Consider the following 21,723-nt stretch of genomic DNA (forward strand, 5'->3'; position numbering starts at 1 on the left):
CTCTAAAGAAACTTATTGACAAATATTACTCACTGCACACATATTTATACTCTCAAGTGAATTAGTCTGTTCAAAATCTTCTTTCAATAAAATGGGTAGAATCCCTATCAACTGCATTTCACAGTTTTGGATGGCCACAGTATTTGTGTTTATTAACATCAATACATGAACATGAAGGATAAAATAAATTGGAAAATATATTTTAATTTTAACTTAAAGGTTCTTCTGAGGATTAAAATTAGTTCATTCTGAAGGACTTAATATTGATCTCTTTCTATCTTGGTAGAACAACAAATGATAGAGGCAAAATAAAGTAGATATGTTTTTCCTAAGAAAATTTAACCACACAGTTATTAGTGATGGAAATTCATGTTTATCTCAAAGACTCATGTATCCCAAGAACTTTAGAGCTAAAGAAAATATATGATCACCAAATACTATTCCCTTAGTTTACAAATGGGAAAGTAAAAATCAGAGTTAAAGTGATTTGCTCAGTGTCATACAAGGAGACACTAACAGATCTATACCTGAAATGTAGTTGCTAAGGCTTTTTCTATCAAAGTGTGCACTCGTGTATCTCTCAATTACTTAGAGGCATCAAAAATCTTACTTTGCCATCTTTTTCAAAATGCTAAAATCAGAATCTTAAGACTGGCAGTGAAGCACATAAGAACATTTAATCCCATCTCATCAGTATGTACCATGTGAAAGATCTGCTCTCACTTTCTCAACAAAATTCTCTAATACAATACAATATTCAGAATAAAACTATTTCCAAAAATAATTTTAAAAAGCCTAATATCTTGCATAAGTATTATCAAGACACTCTTAAGATGGATTTTTTTCTATCATGCAATAATTTCATAGTAAGAAAATGCATTAAATGCCATTTTAAAACCTAAAAGCAGATATCAAACTGTTAAAAACCATTGCAGAGGAATTTGCATCATATCCACACTTGGTTTATGTTTATTCAACTAAACACAATCATAAAATAGAGTGTGAACAATTTACCTAAGCTGAACTATATAAATGACCATTTTTGTACTTTACAAAGTATCAAATTGAGTCCATGTGCTTCTGAGTGATCATGGAATGAAGATAGTTATTCTGATCTTCTTGGTTCTTGTATGCCTTGAGTATTTTGCTAAGCTCTATGTGACTCTAATATTTCAAATTACTTTCCATTTTAACCATAGGAATCTTAAACATGATCCAGTGGCCTTGTACTTACATAAATTTATATGCACTGTACTTTTGAAAATGAGCAATTTAAAGACATCATTAAGGTTAAATTGGGTTATGCACATTTACCACCTCTAAATTTATGACTTTAAAATGTAAATCTGAATAAACTATGAATTCATTTATCTCTGGGTGTTTTAAAGTAAAAGGGTTTGTTTTGACCATTAAATTTTCATATGGTTTATAATTATTTACACAAATATGCATTTATTCTTTCTGCAAGATATTGAAGACTACTACCAGAGAAATTATCTAGTCCACCTCCATATTATACCAAGGATTTCTAGAGAATTAAAAAAGTAGTTTATTGAAGGTTACCCATTTCCTATGATGGTAGCACTATTAAAACCCATATCTCTTGAGTTTCAGCCTGTTGCACTTTCTACTTTCTACTACTTATCACTAGAGTATACCTTCACCTCTAATAAATGGATCATTTTCTTCTTTGTTTGATTTCATCTCATATGAAGGCTATCTTTCAACCTGTCAATGGCCATGCACAAAAATTCTTACTCTTCTTCACCTTAGGTGTGGGAGCAACAGAAGCTGAGGTGAGGGCTTGTAATGGTGAACACAAAGGATTATTAGAAAGCAAGTGGGATTATTTCCACAGTCATTTTTTGTTCTTGGTTTAGGGAACTCTGATAAAATGATATGTTCTTTGTTCTAAGGGCTGGCATCACTTGAGAGAAGAATCAGGACAACGAATACAATAGGAGCAGTTGAGGTCAGGAAAGCTGAAACAAGACGCTAATGGATTGGGTGTCAAAAATGTCATGATGGGTATTTTTCCAAACTTTTAACAGAGAAGCAATTTGCAAGCAGGGCAACTTGATTTTGAAATTCAAGCAGCTTCTCCTTCCACTCAGGATCCTGACTGCTCAAAATTAAATCACAATAAAGATAAATGCAATGTGTTAAGTTGTCCCTGAGCTATCGGAATCAGATAAGAGGTGTGCAGCATTGTGGGGAGATCACATAAGACTGTGATAACTCAAATGTTCAATTTGTCAAATGGCTCCTTCTGTTGGTGCAGAGAGCTGAAGCATTTTCATGAGCTTGAGATCAAGATCCTGAGCAAGTGCTAGAAATAACTATTTTGCTTTGTGGACGAACAAAGATAAATGTGTTCTGAATTATGAGGAGGAAAAGCAAGTGTGATTAAGCTTACGCATTTCCAAAGTGTTTTTCTTCAGAAATAAAGCTAACATGAACATTTTATTTGTTCCCAACCTTCATCCCTTTGTATACTATTTTCAGTCCCTATAAAAGTAACAATAGCTCTTTGCATTTATATAGCAGCATTTGCCAAAAAATTCAGTAATATTATGAATAGAAATAGTTTAATTTATCCTAGCAATGCATCTCTTATGTGAATAAAGGGTAATTTTTCTGGTTTTTATTTTTCATTTGTTTGTTTTAAGGATAGAATAAGTCAAGATCAGATTGGCAGAGTCTTGCAGACAATGTAGCTGTAATAATTGAAAACCACTGCCCTATTTCACCATTATATTTTCATCAAGGCCAGGGATTTACAGATTTGGGGGCTGAAAATATCATAATAGAAACTTAAAAATAATCTCCATACCTGCATTTCAGCCATTAGCTAATATGCAGCTTTTCTTCCCAAACTATTACATCTCTCTTGGTTTGAAGAAATCCAAATTACTGTCAATAATTAATTATATTGAATTTTCAATGTAGTTTAAGGTAAGATTTTAAACCAAAATGAACCTTGATTCCCAAACTGGAAAAACACACACTCAATTACTTAATCATAAACCAAGCATAAAAGCCATTTTGTATGAACAATAGGCTTTTTAAAAATGGTCAACAATAGTGAAGACATCAAAAATTTAAATGTTTTTATTGATATACATTATAAAAGTCAGAAATACTATACTGGGTGAAATATATATATATACCAGTGCAGAATGGCTCAGGATCATGTTCAAGGACTGAGAAGTAATTAGAATAGGTGACAGAATTTTAGACACTTCCAATGAATTTTTTTTTTAAAGATTTTATTTATTTATTCATGATAGTTACACAGAGAGAGAGAGAGGCAGAGACACAGGCAGAGGGAGAAGCAGGCTCCATGCACCGGGAGCCCGACGTGGGATTCGATCCCAGAGCCTCCAGGATCGCGCCCCGGGCCAAAGGCAGGCGCCAAACCGCTGCGCCACCCAGGGATCCCTCAATGAATATGTTTCAACGCTGCTTTCTCCCTACCATTGAACTTTCAATGGCATCAATAATAATTAGAATGGAACTCTTCTAAAAGTTCTTTCCCTTAAAAAAAAAAAAAAAAAAAGTTCTTTCCCTTATAGCAATAGTGACTGATTCAATGTGGACTGGACTTCTTGGGTATATAGCACATACTTTCTGACTCAGGAGCCTGTGTTCAGGTGATCCAGCTGTGTCTTAATTTTCCTCCTCTTTCTCTTTTTTGGTATTTTTGCTTTCCACATTTTCTAATGTAAGGAAAAGGTCTCATTTAGGAATTCTGACAAATATATTTTTGTATAAACAATACTGTTGGCCCAACCTCAAGACCTTACAACACTGATAATGGTCTACATTAGAAACTGTGCTTTAAGTGTATTTCAGAATTCTGAAGCATGATGAGTAGAAAATTACAAAAAAGAGAAATAAACAAATGACCATTAGGTATCATAGTATCTTCAAGTCGATAACAAGTATAAAAGGAGTAGTAATAAATGGTGCTTATGGATCTCCAAAACATAGATAAAAGTAGATTAAAAGAATATCATCAAGTGTGTATGAGTATATGTGTGTGTCAATGGATAGTGCCATCATGCTTTGCCATTAAGTTCAAAATCTATTTCAAATGTCAGGCTATGAAAATAAAGAAAATTCTGCTAAATCAGCATCTATACTGAAGACAGTGACTCTTAATGTAAAGTTTTAGATCTCTTATACATTTCATTATCCGATGCCTTAGAGACTACAAGCAATTAGGCAATGAAGTAAAAACAATGGTGTCTTCTAATGGTTCATGGATAGTGCCAGGAGACACAAATTCAAACTAAAAGCGCACTATATACTATCTTCTAAATTAAGGCAGCTTTCGATTAAGAATAGTCATTTATGGGCAGCTGGGGTGGCTCAGTGGTTTAGCACTGCCTTTAGCCCCGGGCATGATCTTGGAGACCAGGGATCAAGTCCCATGTTGGGCTCTCTGCATGGAGCCTGCTTCTCCCTCTGCCTGTGTTTCTGCCTCTCTCTCTCTCTCCCTCTCTCTCTCAGTCTCTCATGAATAAATAAGTAAAATTTAAAAAAAAGAATAGTCATTTATTCAAATATTCATTTACTCAGCTGCTAAAAATATGTATTGAATGCTCACTATATGCAAGGCACTTTTTTAGTAACTGGGAATACATTAATCAATACAATAGAAATCCCTTCTGCATGGAGCTCCTGTAAAAAAGACAATACAAAAGTTGACAAATCTATACAGTAAGTTAGAAGGTACAAAGTGCTATTGAGAAAGTGAGGCAGGGAAGGAAGACCAGAGTCCCAGTTGGGATGCTGGGGAGAGGGGTAAAATTTAAAAAGGAGAAGAGAAGAGCTCTCAAGAAGATGACATTTAAGGAGAAACTTAAAGAACTTGAGAAAGCTCACCATCTGGATAGATTCCTTAATCTAGGGGAATAATATCACAGGGAGAGGGCATAAACAAGAGCAAAATTGCTGAGGCAAGAGTCTGCCTAATATTTGAATATCAATAAGGCTGTAGAAAAGTGGTAAGGATAGGAAGTAATGAGAGAGGAAGTCAAAGAGACAATAAAAGGCCAGGGGACAAATCATATAGCGCTTAACGTTATTTTAAAGATGTTGACTTTCATTCTGACTTTTAATTCCTATGCTAGTAGATCTATTCAGAATGCTTTGTTGAGAATAGACATTAGGGGACAGAAATAGGAGATGGAAGCAGAGAGACCAGTTAGGAGGTTATGGCAAATATCCATAGCAAGGCAAGAGTGGATATATCCAGGGTGATTATAATGATAGGTGGTGAAAATTGAGAAGAGTCTAAATATATTTTGAAGATAGAGCCAACAGAATTTTCTGATGTGAGGTATGATACAAAGAGAGAGAGAGAGAGAGAGAGAAGAAAGAAAAGAAAAAAGAAAAAAATGTTTAAGCAACAGACAGAACCCCTGGGTGACTACAGGATATATTGAGTTGAGCTCTTAGAATTATAAAATTGCCACTAAGTGATTTGTGTGAGAGTAGGAAGCCCCTGGTTTATACTGCCCATTATGTTTAGATGCCTTTCAGACACTGCAGGAAATTTGTTTGGAGACGAGGGCTATACTAGAAACACAGAGTTGTCAATCATCATTTTATAGATGGTATTTAACACACACACACACACACACACACACACACACACAAAGAACCAAATAAGATCCCCAATATAGTACAGCTAGAAAAGAGAAAAGATTATAGGAATGGAAAAATTACAACATTAAGAGGTCAGGAAGATGAAGATGAATCTCCATTGAAGAGATTTAAAAAGCACAGAAAATAAAGAAAAAAAAAAAACAGGAGGAAAGCATATAATGTTAAAGAAGTCGAGTGAAGAGAGTATTTTAAGGAGAAGGGAATTATTAGCTGTGTCCTATGTGGATTATAGATAAGTAATTTAAGAATCAGAACTCGACCGCTGGATTTGCAATATGAGGGCATGAAGTCAGCAGTTTTCCAGTAGAGGAGTAAGGATTGCTGAGGGAACAGGAGAGGAGGAAAGGGAGTCAGAAAGTGCAAAGAACTGTTTTAAGAAATTTTTCTACAAGAAGGAACAGAAGAGTAGGGTGATAACTCAGGATAATAACTCAGTATAATAGGGATAAAAAGATTTTTTTCATTTTTCTTTTAATAGCAGCATGCTATTTTGGGAAAGAGTAGGATGATGGGAAAATAGAAAAGGGACATATGATGATGTGGATCAGAAAGAAGAGAAAAGTGACCTACGGTGGTATTCTTGAGGGAGCAAAAAAGGATGACTCTAGTCTACAAATGAATGAAAAGGCCTCAGATAGGGGTGTGGGGAGTTCATCTATAGGAAGAAAAGTAGAGCGATGTACATGGAGGATTTGAGGCTTATAGGATTTCTCTTGTCAATTTCAATTCTCTCAGTGAATTGGGAAGTAAAATGATTGGCTAAAAATATGTGTACATTTGAGAAAGAATAGATATTTGAAATTATCTTGTGAGATAGTGAGATAATGAATGAATAAAGGAACTGCATTATGTTGAAGGGTTCATTTGAAGTTAGTAGTTAATAATTTAGGTGAGAACAATCAGTATGCTTCTAGATCTTTCTCCAGCCATAGTCAATGTCATGATTGCAAATATATGCAGTAGGCAGGTATATTTTCCAGCATTGGTGTTTTGTCAAGTGTGTTAATTAAGTAAAAGGGATGCAAAGAAGTTGCATGTGTATATAATGGAATGGTTTTAGTGATAGTAAATTCAAGCTGGGTGAGAAGCACTGGGAGAATATAAAGAGGAAAAGAGGCAGTAGAGAGGTTTGAGAATCATTAGATTTTAGGCTCTGGGGTATGAAATATCCACATAATAAAATAAACATAGTAAGAATAAACATCTATGTAACAAAGCTATAGGAGAAACCAGTGTCATTGATGGAGCCACCTTATTAACAGCAATAAGGTGAAAGGAAAATTCTTTAAGAGATTAATTTGATATATAGAACATTTTCTTGATGAAAAAGAAGGGAATATTTTGAAAATTCTTTATTTACATTTCATTTTCAAATCAGTGCTTTGCTTACTAGTTCTATTTTTGCTATTTATGTTTTTGCTTTAATATAGTTAACTTTGGGAAAAATGTTCCTCTCTGACTTTTGAACAATCACTGCTCAGAAAGATGTTTTTCATGAGCTTGAAGTTATCTAACACTTTTTCAAATATGTCATCTATAATTTTGATAACCAAAACAAGATCCTTCATAGAAAGATCTGAAGGTGATAAATCAAGGGTCAGCTGGGAAGATGGCCAAATAGGAGAACCCTAAATTCAATTTGTCCCATTGGTACAATTAGAAAACATTCACATCAGCATAAATAACATAGAAAATAATATGGAGACTGGCAAAAAAAAACAAACAACCCACCTCTACAACTAAAGGTAGAGAAGAGGCCAGCCACATCCCTGCTCAGTGGGGGCCTGCTTCTTCTTCTCCTGTACCTGCTGCTTGTGTGTGCTTGCGCTCTCTCTCTCTCTCTCTCTCTCTGTCAAATAAATTAATAAATAAAGCCTTAAAAAATTGAGGGGATAGAGAACATTTATCATGCAAATGGATATCAAAAGAAAGCCAAGGTAGCAATACTTGGACAAAATAGACTTTAAAGCCAACAGTGTAACAAAAGGCAAAGACATTACATAATCATAAAGGAGACAACAGAACAATAGGATATAACAATTGTAAATATTTATGCACCCACATGGGAGCACCCAAACATATGTAGTATCTGTTAACAAATATAAAGGAAATAGTTGATAGTTATCTAGTAATAGTAGGATGCTTTACCATCCCACTTATATCAATGGACAGATCATCCAAATAGAAAACTAACAAAGAAATAGTAGCTTTGTTTTTTGTTTTGTTTTTTTTAAATTTTTTATTTATTCATGATAGAGAGAGAGAGAGAGAGGCAGAGACACAGGCAGAGGGTGAATGAAGCAGGCTCCATGCAGGGAGCCTGATGTGGGACTTGATCCCGGGACTCCAGGATCGCGCCCTGGGCCAAAGGCAAGCGCTAAACCGCTGAGCCACCCAGGGATCCCCGAAATAGTAGCTTTGAATGACACAGTGGACCAGATAGATTTAACAGATATACTCGGAACATTGTATCCTAAAACATTTTATCCTAAAAGAATATACATTCTTTTCAAGAACACATAAAATATTTTCCAGAATAAATCGCATATTAGGCCACAAAACTAGTCATACCATTATCCTTTCTGACAAGACTATGAAACTAGAAATCAAATAAAAGAAGAAATCAGAAAAGAGCACAAATCATTGACATTAAATAACATGCTACTAAACAATGAATGAATTACTCAGAAATCAAAGAAGAAATAAAAAATTACATAGAAACAAATGAAAATGAAAACACAATGATCCAAAATCTTTGGGCTGCAGCAAAAGTGGTTCTAAGAGGAAAGTTTATAGCAATACAGATCTACCTTAAGAAGCAAGAAAGATTACAAATAAACAACCTAAACTTAGACCTAAAGAAGTTAGAAAAAGAACAAACAAAATCCAAAGCTAGCAAAATAAAGAAAATAATAAAGATGAGAGCAGGAATAAATGATATAGGGGTGCCTGGGTGGCTTAGTTTGTTAAGTGCCAACTTCAGCTCAGGTCATGATCTCAGAGTCCTGCTCAACAGGGAGTCTGCTTTTCCCTCCTCTGCCCCTACCCCCAATTGTGTGCATACATTCTCTCTCTCTCTCAAATAAATAAAACATTTTTTAAAAATAAAGAAATGATAAAGAAAACAAACCAAACAACAGAACAGATCAATGAAACCAGGAGCTACTTCTTTGAAAAGATTAACAAAATTGATAAACCCCTACCAGACTCATTTAAAAAGAGAGAGAGGGGTTCCAAATAAACAAAATCACAAATGAAAGAGGAAAAATAACAACCAATACCACAGAAATACAAACATAACAGAATATTATGAAACCCTATATGCTAACAAATTGGACGACTTAAAAGAAGTCGTCTTAAAAGATTCCTAGAAGTTCCTAGAAACTAAAGCAGAAAGAAAATGAAAGCAGGAAGAAATAGATAACTTGAACAGGCCAATTACCAGCAATGAAATTGAACCAGTAATCAAAAAAATTCCAAAAAACATAAGTCCAGGACCAGACATCTTCACAGGTCAATTCTACCAAACATTTAAAGATGACTTAATACTTATTCTTTTCAAATTATTCCAAAAAAATAGAAGAGGAAGGAAAACTTCCAAATTAATTTTATGAGGCCAACATCCTGATACCAAAATCTGATAAAGACACAACAAAAAAAGAGAAATACAGGCCAATATCCATTATGAATATGGAATATAAATCCTCAACAAAATAGCAAACTGACTCAATCAGTACATTAAAAATCATATACCACAATAAAGTGGGATTTACTCCTTGGAGGCAAGGGTGGTCTATTATTTGAAAACTATCAACATGCTACATCACATCATTAAGACCAAGGATAAAAACCATATGATCGGCAGCCCCGGTGGCTCAGCGGTTTAGCATCGCCTTCAGTCCAGGGCGTGATCCTGGAGGCCTAGGGTCGAGTCCCACATCGGGATCCCTGCATGGAGCCTGCTTCTCCCTCTGCCTGTGTCTCAGTCTCTCTCTCTCTCTCTGCGTCTCTCATGAATAGATAAATAAAATCTTTATAAAAAAACATATGATCATTTCAGTAGATGCAGGAAGAGAAATTGACAAAGTACAACTCCATTCATGATAAAAATCTTCTGCAAAGTAGGTCTAGAGGGAACATAATAAAGGCCATATATGTAAAACTACAGTTAACATATTCAATGGGGAAAAACTGAGAGGTTTCCTTCTAAGGTTAGAAATAAGAAAAGGATGTCCCTCTCACCACTTGTATTCAACCTGGAACTGAAGTCCTAGCCACAGCAATTAGATGACATAAAGAAAGAAAAGGCATCCAAATTGGTAAGGCAGAAGTAAAACTCTCACTATTTGCAGATTATATGATACTATATATAGAAACCTAAAAACTCCACCAAGAAACTATTAGAACTGGTAAATGAAGTGACAGGACACAAAATTAATGTACAGAAATCTGTTGAATACCTATACACTAGTAATGAAGCAGCAGAAATTAAAATTAAAAAATCAGTCCCATTTACAATTGCACCAAAAACAATAAAATATGTACGAATAAACTTAATGAAAGCAGCAAAAGACATATACTCCGAAATCTATAAAACACTAATGAAAGAAATTCAGTGATGCAAACAAATGGAAATACATTCCATGCCTATGAGTTGGAAGAACAAATATTGTTAAAATGTCTATATAATCCAAAGTAATCTGTACATTTAATGGAATACCTATCAAAATGCCAACAGCATTTTTCACAGCACTAAAACAAACAATCCTAAAATTTGTATGGAACCACAAAAGACCTCAAAGGCTAAAGCAATCTCGAAACACAAAACTGGAGGTATCACAATTCCACATTTCAGGCTATATTACAAAGCAGTATTAATTGAAATAGTTGTACTGGCATAAAAATAGACACAGAGATCAGTGGAAAAGAATAGAAACCCCAGAAATAAATCCACAATTATATGTCAGTTATTCTTGACAAAGTAGGAAAGAACACCCGGGAATAAGATAATCTCTTTAAGAAATAGTGTTGGGAAAACTGGACAGCTACATGGAAAAGAATGAAACTGGACCACTTTCTTTTACCATACACAAAAATGAACTCAAGGTGGATTCAAGACCTAAATGTGATACCTGAAACCACAAAAATCCTTGAAAAGAGCACAAGCAGTAATCTTTCTGACATCAGCCATAGCAACATTTTTCTATATATATGTCTCCTGAGGCAAGGGAAATACAAGCAAAAATAAACTATTGGGACAATATCAAAATAAAAATCTAAAAAAAAATAAAAAATAAAAATAAATAAATAAATAAAAATAAAAATCTTTTGCATAGTAAAGGAAACAATTAATAAAACTAAAGGGCAACCTATGGAGTAGGGGAAGATATTTGCAGATGGTATATCCAATAAAGGGTTAGTATCCAAAATATATAAAGAACTGATATGACTTAATACCCAAACAAATGAATAATCCAATTTAAAAATAGGCAAAAGACAGGAACAGAAATTTCTCCAATTTGCCCAGACATACAGATGGGCAACAGACAAATGAAAAGATGCTCAACATCACTCATCATCAGAGAAATAAAATCAAAATCATAAGAAATAACAAGTAATGGCAAGTACATGGAGAGAAAGGAAACTTGGTACACTATTGGTGGGGATGCAAACTGGTACAGCCACTGTGGAAAACAGTTTGGAGGCCTTAGAAAGTTAAAAATAGAACTGCCCTATAATGCATTCATTCATTGCACAATTGGCTATCTACCCAAGAAGTACAAAAACACTAATTCAAAAAGATACATGCACCCTAATGTTTACTGCGGCATTATTACAATAGCCAAACTAAGGAAGCAGTCCAAGTGTCTATTGATAGATGAATGGATGATAAAGAAGAGGTGGTACACACACACACACACACACACACACACACACAAGCCCACACTGCAATAATCTGCAGCCATAAAAAAGAATGAAATTTTACCATCTGCAACAACATGTATAAAACTAGAGAGCATAATGCTAAGCAAAATAAATCAGAGAAAAGCATATTCCATATGATCTCACTTATATGTGGAATTTAAGAAACAACAAACTAGCAAAGGAAAAAAAGGAAGAGAGAGAGAGAGAAACCAAGAAACCAGAATCTTAACTATAGAGAACCAAGCGATGCTTACCGAGGGGGAGGTGGCTGGAAAGATGGGTAAAATCAATGATGGATAACAGAGTGTATGCTTATCATGATGAAAAAATAAAATATTTTTTTAAAAAGATATGAAGGCATTTTTTGGTGAAATCCTAATGGCAAATTTTATAGACTGTAGAACAGAGAACTACAAAATGATGCTGGGAATATCTGTTCAGATTGGTGAGGCAAATATCTGTTCAGATTGGCGAGGCAAAAAGCTGAAGTTATGGGATTCTTTAAACTCTTTTCTGTATTTATTTTTCTTTACCTTCTCAATTCTTTTCCTTGAGTTCATCTCTATTCCTTTATATTTTCCCATGCTTTCTCTTTTTAATTTCTAATTGTCCTCCTTTCTTTCAACCTCTCAATTTTCTTACCCAATCTTATTTTCCATCTTTCTCTCATTTCCCACAATTCTATCCTTCAAATAGAAAATAATTAAACAGTATGTTATTTCCACTGTCTTCATTATATTTGTCTTTCCCATCAGCATTATAGGACTTTTGTCATTTCATATGATATTTTAACAAATGTATTCATTTGTACTTATGGAAGGGTATTTTCACTACCCCTAGCATTTGTTAGCAAAGGTCTCTCATTAATAATTCTGACTTCACTTAATACCAACAGGTTGGTAAGCAGTGTGCAGTGACATTTCAAACATATTTAGAATTGATAGCAATTGCAGAAATGAAAACAGTTCTCTCTGCTCATTCTATTTATTTTTCCTTAGACAGAAACCTAACTGAAACAGAAATCATGAGTCACGGAAAAGTCCATTTTTTTTCTTTTAGTGAACAGAAATGTTAATAAAATTCAAGAAAAGATATTTTAGGAAAGCATTCAGGATATTTTAAATATTTCAGTGTTATAATTTTTCAAACATCTTAATTTTTGAAAAGATTAAAAACTAATAACAAATATTATAGTGTCTCATAATAACTTCAAAATATATCCTAGCTATAGGATAGTAAATCTGACATATCATGATACCTACTGAGATGGTATGTATAAAAGCTTGTGACTAATTGCCAGGCCTCATAAGACAGAGTGTATCATTATGAACCCTGCTCATGTCACCTATTAGCTACATAACTCTGGATGAAGCATTAATTTCTCTTTTTCTTAGGTAAAAATATGGGCAGGAGTACTCTCCTCAGAGACTTCTTGGGAAAATTAAATAACACGTATAAAACAATGAAAACTGTGTCAAATAAATAGTAATGACTCACTAAGACTTTGCCATTGTTGTTGCTAACAATTTGATATGTTTAATGTTCATAGATGACCAAGATTTCAGAGAGGTTTCAGTCTTATCCACAATATTTCTTCTCTCTCTCTCTCTTTGGATAAGCATCAATACAGCCAAACTGACAAATGATATAATTAATTAAATGAACCTAAGTCAATTTGCATAGTCCATTTAAAAAAATATGGACTGCTTCACAAATTTATGTGCCATCCTTATGTAGGGGCCATGCTATTCTAATCTGTATCATTCCAATTTTAGTCTATGGGCTGCTGAAATGAGCACTGCATACTCCAATTTTTGTTGATGAGCCCTGGTACATAAAGAGCAACAGAGTAGTCAGATATATCAAACAAAAATCTGTTTCTCAGAGTCTGCAGAATCTGAGCACTTTATTTTCCTCTCAAAGTGGTGCTGCCTAAAACCATGAAGTCAACTCAAAATGAAGTCTCGTAACCCACTGTCATCTTCCTACTTTGACAATTATGGGTTGCCAAAATACAAAGAAGACTTTAAGCTTGTTTGACAAATTAAGTTAATTTTAAAATCCGATTGATTAACTTATATAATACTTCACCTAATCCTTTAAAAAATAAAGTAGGAATTAGGGTAAGGATTAGATAAATTCCCCAAGCTATTAAGTGTTGGTGCTGGAGTTTAAACTCCAGTCCTGATTTATTTACCATTCTGTTCTACTATTCCAGCTTGACTATGAACTGTTTGCCTTTACAAAATCAGCAGAGATAGAAAACTAAGATAACTAAGGTCTCAGTCATTCTGTTTTTGAGGATTACTTGATTACATTGTGAAGGAATGGATTTTAGCTTCTTAAAGAAGCAATTAATCTTGTCATTTATAAACAATGTTTATTTTCAAAAATAGTGCTGTGTTATCAGTTATTAGGCTGGACCCTAATAACTCTTTTAATTATTCTACCTTGTAGCCAGAATAATCATTCAAATGGATTCAACTCTGAAAGCCCTGTTATGTAGATTTTAATAAAAATTTATTTTAAAAAGGATTACAAAATGTCCACTCTACTCAAATAGGTTGTCCACACAATTTTTGACCTGATTCTGCAGTCTCTCTCTCCTTGTCTCCCTCCCTTCCCCAAAATCTATCCTCTCTTCTCTTCTCTGGAAGCCCTGTTTCTGGTTCTTTTTTTCTTAATCCCCAACTCCCTTAATACTTCTCAAGAATGACACTCCCTCCTTTGAGATGAAATCTTTTCTCTCCTATTCTCTCCAAACTAAATTCTTCCCATCAGCATTTCAGATGTTTATAATTCTTTACTTAAAAACATTTCCTTCCCAGATTGAGGATTGGAAATAAGTGCATGTGTACATGTACACGCACCCCCCCCCACACACACACACAGTGTAAACTCGCCCTGTAGTAAAATTTGATAGCTTCCTCTTCTCCTTAGAAGAGATTTTTAAAAATCCTCTGCTTAAATATCTGTACACTCTCACATTCATAAATTGGCTAAATCAAGAAGGTCAAGGGAAGGAGAAAGAAAATAAAATTTGTATATTTTTGTCAAAAAAATATTAATTTCTTAAGTTTCAAAATTTCTGTCTTTTGTGGACTTATATTTATAGCTAAGTATTAGAAGAAGTGACCTAACAGATACTAAAGGAAAAAATGGATGCATTCAAAATATAAAATGGAGAACAAATCGTGGAGGTGGCAAGGCAAAAACTAAATGCAGGGTTAATGGGGAGAAAAGGTAACTTGCTTATAATAATAATAGCCATAAGTTTTTTTAAAACTCATTTTGAGGAGAGATTTTCTTCTTTTCAAACTACTCTATACATGGCCTTTAATTATAACTACTTTCATAACTTGGATTGAAGACTGAAACTTTCTGTATCAGAATTTCACGTGTTCCTTATTACCTTCCCTCATTTGAAAGCCTATAAAAAATTCCATTTTCCTTATTGTAGTTAATTTGTCCATGACACAAACTAAAGCTAAATTTTCCAAGCAAGTTCATAAGTAAAAATAAAGAAGATAATGAATGTGATATAATAATTCTGGAGACTTCTGTTAAGAGTTGCCACTTATTATTTAAAATGTATTACACTCTTAACCACAATTCAGTTTTTCTACTTGTTGTCTCTTCTTTCTTTCCAGTTTTAGTTTATCCTTAAAAAATGTAGATATTTTTATCACCTTCGGTAAGATTCACTTAATTAAACATTTCACACAAAATGAAAATTATAAATTCTTATTAATGAAAATGAGTTCTCCTTGAGTCAAAATCATAAAAGAGATCAGTGGAATAGTATGCTATCATAAAAAGGGTAATATATTTCTATATCATATAATGAGGAAAAACTGAAAATAACTCCATTTTCTTTCTAGTCATTTTTTTTTTCATTCTTGTTCTAGTTTGGATTCTGTCCATAAAATAAAGGAAAATGGTATTTTATAGAAAAGCAATATCTCTTTAGAATATGGGAGAATAATAGAATATATGTTATCGCCAAAAAGAACAAGAAAAATCTGTAAATACGTGAAGCAATTTCTGACTTATACTGGTAACTGTAGAAAAATACAGAATATATTGCTGACTGCATATAAAGGATTGCAATATGTGTGTGTGTATACATATATATATATACTCATATTATCTCTAGAAAGTTGGTAAGTTTTTCCCTTTGGGGAAGGGTACTAGATAGCTTCTAGATATGGATAGAAGAGATAGTCTTCATTATATATACTACTGTATTTTTAATTTTTTAAATCAAGTATACATATTTCCTATTGAAAAATAAGCATTTATAAAGAAGATATATTTTGCTATGCAGAAAAGGATTGGCACTCGGTATGACTGAGACCCAATGCTAATTTTATTGTCCAGATAGATTTGGGACAGATCCAAGAGTTTTACAAACTCTCAGAAAGTTTTATTTGCTGTAAGCCTGTAAATTTATATGTTTTTAAAATATAAGCACTAACATTCCTATGTAATATGTAACCTGAATGAAAAATTGCTTTCATGATGTATTAAGCTATACATCATCAGGGCCAGCTGTCACTCTGATGATGTATTGTTGCAATAAATCTCAAGGTGTGACACATTGAAAAAGTATTACTCAAAAGAGAATGGTCTCCAAGTTAAAAACTGATCCAACATAAAATTCAAAGAGAAAACTATAGAGAAACAATTTATCTGTTGCCAAGAAGTGTTATGCAAGCAAAGATGTCTTCTCAGGGCACTTCTGTTTTGAACACTACAACTTTAGCAGGCTTGGGGAAAATCAAAACAATGTGCCCCTTTTTTCCAGTATCCAAAATTGATCCTGGAGATAACTGGTGAAGAGTACACCCAAAGCAACCAACCTCAGAGGATAAAAGATGTTACGATGAACATCAAAGTTTTCAAGGTGGCATGGGAAGAGAAAAAATACCTGGACATGGGAAGCATTTCAGAAGATGGTCCATATATCATTTGGTGAGAATTTGACATGAAGGCTAAAGAGCTGGAAAAACTGCAACGGAATAAGGTGCCTAAGTCAAGAACACAGCAGAGAACAGGGGAGCATGAAGTAAGTGCATGTCACTGGATGATTAAGAAACAGTTTAGGAAATTCTTTCTGGATTAGACACTGACTTAGAAGAGGGATTTTCATAGGTTGATTCAGAATTTTGCCATTTATTAATCATATGACCTTGGAAATTTTGAAGTAAGGTCTTGACATTCAAATTAGAAAATTTGAGACACAGATGGAAAATGCTCATTTTCACCCATTATAAGTCACCAAAGAAAGTTTCTGCACAAATTTGTCTTTCATTGAGTAATTTACTTAAGCAAATACATAATGTGATCTTTTAAATGTCACCCTACTCTTAAGCAAGAGGAACATATCCCAATTTGTACATTCATTCATTATTAGACATTTTCCATTGTATTTCAGGTACTGTGACCATCCCTACACACAAGAGTGAACACAACATAGTAATACTTTGCTTTTGCTCATGCATTGTCCTCCTTCTGTACCCCTTATCTAACAACATCCTCTTTAAAAAATATATATATATATTTATTTATTCATGAGAAACCCAGAGGGAAAGGCAGAGGGAGAGGAAGAAGCAGGATCCCTGCAGGGAGCCCAATCCAGGACTCAATCCCAGGGTCCTGGGATCCAAAGTCAGACATTCAACCACTGAACCACCCAGGCACCCTAACAACATGCTCTTAATCATTTAATGGTACCTTATGTTTCATGTGCCCCAGGTCCAATCATCCATGGCCATATCATCTCAAGATATGATATCCCTTTGCTAAAGTTCATTGAATTTTAGGATTAAGACTTTCTAATCTAGTTCAACATTTTCAATTTAGAAATAAGAAAATTATGGCCTACAAAGATTAAGTGCATTACATGTATAGAGAACATGTTTATCAAGTTATACATGTAACACTTGAACCAGGTCTTCTTTTTCAAGACTTCAACTTCATCATTACTGCATATTTTCATGTCTATGCCACTCACTTGACATACACGCTCTTGTTCATTGGTTTGTTTGTATATAACTTAGGCTATTTCCTACTAAAGAGACCATTTTTGACTCTAAAGACTTTGTCTGGGTATACTTTTTCCTTTCACCTCAGTCCCTCATTGTCTTCCTGACATAGGGATGTGACTGGAAATGTTATTTGACTTTCCTAAATTCACTAAGTTCTTGAAGAGGAGCAAATGGTGCTCTCTTGTAGCCCCAGTCATGCCACTCTTTTTTTTTTTTTTTTTTAAATAAATTGAAAGTGTCTTCTAACATCACATTATGAAAAGGATATCCATTTATATTTGGAATTATGGTAAAAAGCACTTGAAGGGAAGGGAGTGAGCTCCAGGGAAAGAACTAGTAGATCAACTATTAAGCTGCCCAGTTCTTTCAGATTGATTTCTTTTGATCTAGAAAGAAAAAAATCTCGGATGTGATTTAACAAACACACTTAATAAAATAGCCCCTGAAAATCCTAATGCTGGAGCTGACTGAAATATTTGAGATAGGAAAGTCAGGCAGTGGTCCAGACAACTCAGTGGCAACAGATAGAAAGCCTTTGGCTATAAGGATGGTTTCGCTAAGGAGCAAACTCCTGTAATCAGCTCTGGTTAATGAAATTGAGGATATTGCCACAAATTTCTGCAGGATTATTTTGAAGATATCAACTTAATACAAATATTAATTACTTATACACATAAGAAACACTTTCCTCTCTTTCCCTCTTCTAGGTTTCCTTTGAAAATCCAATTACACTGGAACGCAATTTTAATTATAATATTGATTTTACTTCTTTGCTAGGAGTGGGATTAATTCAATTAGTTGTAATTATGTGCATAGAGTGGTGGGACTAATCTTTCAGGATGTTGGCCCACTAACTTCATACCACCTGTCTTCACATGCAAGTCAGAGAGGGACATTAAGGCCTGGAATTGTGCAGACCTTTAAGAAAGTAAAACAAGGAAGAAGATATCATAGTCTGTTAAAGAATTTGACAGTTTGACAATGGCTTTTCAGATGCAAAGTTGTGCGAATCAGATTTTATGTAGCCTTTGCAATTAGCAACTGAAGCAAGATTTAGAGAACTTTTATAAGATGCAAGAGGAAAACTAACAAAACAAAGAAGAAATAATGTTAAATGGCAATAACTATTTTCCTTAAAAAAAATCAAGGTAAGAGCACATGAACTAAGTAGTTTTAATAATTTATATAAAAAATGGTTTTGAGCAGGATGTTTTGTAGAACTAAGAGGGGGAATGATACTGTCAGGGTAAACTGTACTAGACTGTTAAACAGGCAGACAAGATTTTACCCAAGGCTCTTGTAATAGGAGAGAGAGAACAGAACTCTAATTTCAATTCTGCTGGAACAAAGGGCAGAATGGGAAGATTTCAGGCCATCTGTGTTTGCTAATTGGTTTATCCAAAGAAAGAGTCAACTTTCTTGTGTCTTCATGACAAGAGATGGTTTTACAGCTTGAAGCCAAGTACTGACTGACCCAAATTAAGACTCTTACTCTCCCATAGAGATTGGGAGACAGCAGCCTCATCTCCCTTGATGATTATGTCAAAAGGAAGTCTCCCATGGCACTGAGAAAGACAGTCTTGAGTGTAAAACTGGCAAGAGGCTTTGGGAAAGGGTTATATCTCAAAGGTGTAGAGAAAAAAAAAATACGACAGGTTTCTTAAAGCAAATACTCAAAGAAAAGGGTATTTAGAGTCCTGGAGTCTCAGCTTGTCTAAGGTTTGGTCAAGCTGAGAAAAAACATTATGATCCTCTTGGTCAATACTCTGGAAGAAAATGAGGTGTTTCTTTGAATACAAAAACACTTGCACTCCAACTTAAAAAAATCATGAAGATATTAACACCAAAGAGCTTGTTTGTGTGTACCATAATCTTTGTTCACACTTATATCTCATCTATACCTTCAGAAAAATATAGCCACCTTCAGTATAAGTTGTTCTGTTTGGAAGCCAACAAATCAGTGCAAACTGCCTCTCTGCCACTTACTGACTGTTTAACAAATTAAAGTCACTTTCTTTCTCTGATTTATTATCTCATCTACACAGTGAAAGACTTATATCTTGTAAGTTTATAGAAATTAAATAATTTGAGTGGCTAGGATGTATGTATGCAATAGCCATTTCTATTTTATATTTGCTTTACCACCAGTACCCTTGCTAAACTCTGTATTTAAAAGAAAACATTATTTCATTTGATTCCATGGATTGTTATCAGTATAAAGTCATTTTCTCATTTAATAACAATAGTTTGGGTCCTTGTTTTTCAGTTAGTACACATCATTTTTCTTTATTATACTAGATCTTGCTTCTAGCTCAGTGTTCAATTTTTGTCTTATTCTGATTTTATGAAAATTTGTCTAGAGTATCACCTTTACTCGTTTTGTTAAGAGTTTGATTTGAGACACATGTTACTATGAAGGGTTTTTTATTATTTATTATTTTCTGATTTAGATTTGCTAGTCTAAGGAGGGAATCTGAGGTCTTCTTGATTGCTTATCTTGCTCTGAAGGGAAGAGTCTTCCTGGCTAGTCTGCAGCAGTCTGGGTTTCTTTCCTTATCAAAGTGACTCTAAAACACTAACCCCCCAAGGCATTGTTCTGAGGCAACCTCTGGACTCAACTTTCCTTACTGCCAATTTAGCAGCTACATAAACATCTCTGTCCTTGGTAGGACTGAGTTACCTGTAAAAATATTTGAAGAGTGGATATAAGAAAAGTATTAGTCATGAATTGGGGAATAGGGTGGGGACAGGGGCAACAGCCCTTGGCTTTTGAAAGGCCTTTTAGTAAGGGAAGTAGCATCTGAAGTAAGAATCGAAAGTTATGGTGACTGAATGGCAATTTCCTACCTTCTTTTCTTAGATGACCATCCTTTTTCACCTCAGTAATTCATTTTCTCTTTAAGGAGTGGAAATTCCTATTCAGGTATGGAAAATTACTGACCACTGAGATACTGCTTCCTTCTGTATGTTTCTCAGATTTCAGCAATTCAGTGGGAAATGTGGGGTTGCAAAGCACTCATTGCCAGCTTTCCCCGTCAAAACCAAAACATTCAGTATTTTATATGTATATTTGGCATTAATATATGTATGTTATTTTAGTCCAATTACAATTCTGTATTTTTGAGATTTGAGAATTCTCCGTTGAAGATGAATGAACATTCTATTTTTTTCATGTTTCTCTCATCCTTCAATCTATAACCTTATGGTTTTCTATTTCATCCCAAATATGTATACTTCTTCCTTAGCAGAGCTTCTCCAAGATTATTATCAATGCTATTGTGGTGTAAGTCTGTAAGATTGGACTTTCTGTCATTTTTCAAAGTGCTGCTGACTGAGCTGTCTAAGGAATGGTAACTCACAAATTACTTCTGTGTCTGAAGATAGAAAAAAATGTTAAGTCAATTTCTTGAATTAATTAAGAGATAACATTGATATAGGAACAGGCTAGTGCCACAAATAATTATCACTTGAAATTACACAGTCAAAAAGGCCAATTAAGGAACCAAATATAGCTAATGAGAAAATTTAATTGATAATTTTTCAAGCTGCTGGCCTGGTCCTGTTTTTTTGTTTTTTTTTTTTTTTTTTCCTATAGTTCAGGAACAATAACAACAGCAAACAATATAAAAAGCTACAGAGCCTTAGCTGATTTTTATATGAACAAGATCCTCCTGGATATCAGTTGAAATTTATTTTGTTTTTAGCTACATAAATCCATTCCTTATTCCACCACATATATATGTATTTACTGTTAATTACTTTTTCCAAGTAATAATAGTTTCCTCTACTCTTTTAGAATGGTAAAGTTCAAGGTAGAAGAGAAATTTCTAGACTTTAAACTCTTATTTAAAAAAAAATTCATATTCACCATGAAGGTCTTGTCCTTCAAGTTATCTTTTTGGTAGCATTGACAAGAGGCTACATCCTCTGATGACCTTCCTGAAGAAAATGTGTAAAAATTTTAGTGAAAATATTGAAACGAACTTTTAAACTTTAGTTGCTAAGCAGGCAATATAATAAAGAACCTTTTAGCCAAAACCAAGATGAAATCAAGATCTAAGAGAAATAAGAG

The 21,723-nt window shown here is 34.0% G+C and overlaps 1 long non-coding RNA gene and 1 other non-coding gene across 2 annotated transcripts in view; both read right to left on the reverse strand.

The window, feature by feature from the left end:
• LOC144322307 (uncharacterized) overlaps positions 1–21,723 on the reverse strand; it is a 551,832-nt gene that overhangs the window by 68,564 nt on the left and 461,545 nt on the right. The gene's annotated exons all lie outside the window — the stretch shown is intronic.
• Positions 13,294–13,400, reverse strand: LOC144322901 (U6 spliceosomal RNA). The gene has a single exon (XR_013388498.1). It is a non-coding gene; the product is annotated as a U6 spliceosomal RNA (small nuclear RNA).

Source organism: Canis aureus, chromosome 10 (genome assembly GCF_053574225.1).
Source record: "Canis aureus isolate CA01 chromosome 10, VMU_Caureus_v.1.0, whole genome shotgun sequence".
Lineage (NCBI taxonomy): Eukaryota > Metazoa > Chordata > Mammalia > Carnivora > Canidae > Canis > Canis aureus.